Raw genomic sequence first — 3,422 nt, 5'->3', positions numbered from 1 at the left:
TTTTATTGAAGTAGCACCAAGGAGCCGTGTTCATGGACCACTGTGGTAGGTGCTGTACTAACCAAACAAGAAGATGGTCCCTGCCTTCAGCTGCTTACAGTCGAAGTAGAACACAAGAGACAACAGATGGATACAGACAGATGGGGAAGCGCAAGGAAACAATAAGACAATACCGGTCATCATGATGGTCTCAGCTCACCAGCTGTCTCATTGTCAAAATTTTGTCAGCATCACAGCTCAGGACATTTTGAAGTGGGGATCTCAAGGATGATAATGAGGTGACTTTGTGGCATATTCTCCAAGAGGAGATGAAGGGAGAACAAATCAGGTGATTTATTTATTAGCAAGAGAAGCAATTCACATGCAATTGGATGATTCATCTACCTAATTCCTATGAGTGCCCCAATTATCACCAACCATTCTGATTAGAGAGGCTGTGCTTCCTTAAAGTCCTTCCTTCTTCCCCCACCCCTACCCCTCGACTAGTATTGTCCAAACGTGCTAGCTGCCAAACAAATTTCCATAGCCAGAATCTGAACGACTTCTCCAACTCAAACAAGGGCCAAGCACGGAGGCCATAGGAAAGACTGAGAGGAGAATGACAATGGTAGGAATGGACTCTGGAGCTGGTGATTAGCCCTCAAAAGCGGATATGCTTCCATAATCTCTGTTTCAAAGTAGTGCCTGGTCTTGAACAGTTAATGCCAGCAAAAGGATCGTTGCACTTACCAGAGGGAATTAACTAGACTATAAGACGGTGGCCCAATCAACTGGTGAGTGGCACAAGAAGAGGAGCCAGAGAAAGTACGTAGAGGGTCTGGCCAATAAAATAAAGCATCCCCCTGTGTCGAATTAGTGGGGTCTTTAGAAGGGAGTCTCTTGGACAGAGCGGCTGGAGTCTTTCACTAGCCAAAATTTGTTCAACCTGGCTGTTTTGTTTGATTTTAAAGTTGGTGTGTGGCCCCAAAGCAACGAGAGAGGAAAATCTCCTGCCAGAAACCAGAGAAAGCCCTAGGACACAAAGGTCAGTATCAGTGAAACCTGCTTTTCCTATGGTCTCACTCCAAGCTCCCCTGCCGATTTGACATTGTCTCTCGGCTTTCTCAAAAATCAGAGAAATGCACTTAATTGCAGGTGGCACAGCTGGCCAGTGTTGTTTGCAGCTCCTTAATTCCAGGGACCTTCATAAAAATCCTGAGCAGCCACAACAATGCAAACAGATGGAAGCCAACCAGGAGTTTGTTTTTTAAAAAACTGCTGCTACTAGTGTAGATAATCGAGAGGAAACAGAAGACCCGTCTGAAGCCATTCATCCTTCTGAGGTAGTCACCCCTCCAGCACCACTGGCAACAGGGATGCATCAAATAGCTGCTTATGCAGGTTCCATTGACGCAAGCCCCTCTGCAGTTGAACTTGGCTACTAGACACAGGAATGAGATGCAAGGAGAATGCAGTAGAAGGTTCTACATCAATGCACATTGTACCCCAAAAATCCATGGACAAAAAACCCAAATGCCTCAAACCATCTTTAACTTTATTCCAGAGGTCTGGATAATCATCATCCGCCACCACCGTTAATAGTAGGTGTCCCATAGTCCTATTGAAACAGCTGCTTCACAGAAGCATCTGATAGAGTTGTGTGGCTCAGCTGTTAAGACAAAGGGAACACAAACAATGAGACCCGGGTCATATTCCCAGCTCTGCCCTGCACTTGTTGGGAAAGCTTGGCCTGTCTCTCAGCTTCCCATCTGTAAAATGAAAGTATTTAATTCCATAGTTACGCATGGTATTTTACAGATAATAAAGTACTATTCCCTCTATGAAATCCCTGCAGAATCTCCTATGAAAAGCACTATTCACATTTTGCACTTATATAATAAGTGCACCTGAAAGAACTGAAACCTGTTGTAAGGAGAGGCTTATGGTATTCTAATAATATTTATTAAATTAGCTTCTTAAATGCTGTGGTGTTAAAACCAGTACTGAAAATGTGGCTAAAGATAAGCACCTCATGATTTCATTAAAAGGCAGAGTTTGACAGTAAAGATTAGTAGAAGCAATTGACATGTATGGCAGGGAAAACTGCAAGGAAGGTTGGACCAATAAACAACAGCAAACACTGGGTCTGGTGCCACTTCCCTTTATGGAATCATTGGAGAGATGGAGGCAATCTCTTTAGGTCATCCATAAGGGAGCCCGCTTTGATTTTAAACATTAGAACAGGACCTTCTCTCTTCTAAAGAAAAAAGAAATTGAATGACAAATCTCTGATTAAGTGAAGTCTGCAGTCTTGGAGACCCCAGCACCCCCCCAAAAAAGTCAGTTTATCAAATTATAAATCATCCAACCATTGCACTATTTTGAAGGAGATACTTATGGAGCGTGTGGGGCAAAGTCTGCCTGATTTAATATTTAGTTTGTCATACAAGAATGGAAAATGTGTTCTCTGAAAACTGACTTGATAAAGTTAGATCCGCCACTATTTCTGGAGGTACCTAAACATGCAGTTCTACTCCAAAACGTGCCTAAAGATGTCACTGTGGGGCTCCACGCTTATTGCATCTCTATGATTTCCACATCAAATCTGCTCTATTTAAGAAATAGAAAGGTTTTTCTAAGCAGCACGTTTCTGAAAGTCTAGTTGTATTCTTTTGGGTTACCCATCACAAGTAGAGAGATCAGGCAGACAAAATTCTGCCTTTCGAGCTAGACAAATACTGAAAACAAGTTGTTAATGTTATTTGAAAAATATCACAACACACATTGGCTCAATTAGATGAATAGTATTCAGGCAATTCCAGCCGTCAGTTACGCTAGCGCTAGGAATAACTGGTGGGGTTCAAATGGTACACAAATTGGCCTGGAATTTAGTAAGCAGTTCTGTTAATATCCAGACCAGACCTCCCCACCCACGCTGCTATAGAGCTGGCGGAGAAAGCACTAGTAACTTATATTTGTCACTAAAATAAGCAAATGTGACTGAATACACAGATTGATTGAAGATGACAGTTTTACAAAGTCATTTTTCAGAGAATTGTACTTTCATGAAACCTCCCTGTTTAGCCTTCCATGACAGTGGCAATAGGCTACACAAAAACAACAAGGAGTCCTCGGAAGAAGTGGGTTTTAGCCCACGAAAGCTGATGCCCAAATAAATCTGTTAGTCTTTAAGGTGCCACTGGACTCCTTGTTGTTTTTGTGGATACAGACTAACACGGCTACCCCCTGATAATAGGCTACACAGTTCCTTGTGAAGCTGCAGCGATACTGGCACACAAATTAGGGAAATACATTTCAGCTCCCATACAGAAGAGAGGTCACATATTTGTCAAAACTGATAAAAATATTTAGGCTTTTAAGGTGGATTAAAAACACAAGAAAGATTTTAGGACTACACAAAAGTCTTAACTATCTCCTTTCAA

Source organism: Terrapene carolina, unplaced genomic scaffold, assembly GCF_002925995.2.
Source record: "Terrapene carolina triunguis isolate 2854851 unplaced genomic scaffold, T_m_triunguis-2.0 Scaffold130, whole genome shotgun sequence".
Lineage (NCBI taxonomy): Eukaryota > Metazoa > Chordata > Testudines > Emydidae > Terrapene > Terrapene triunguis.
Note: the sequence above shows the minus strand (reverse complement) of the source record.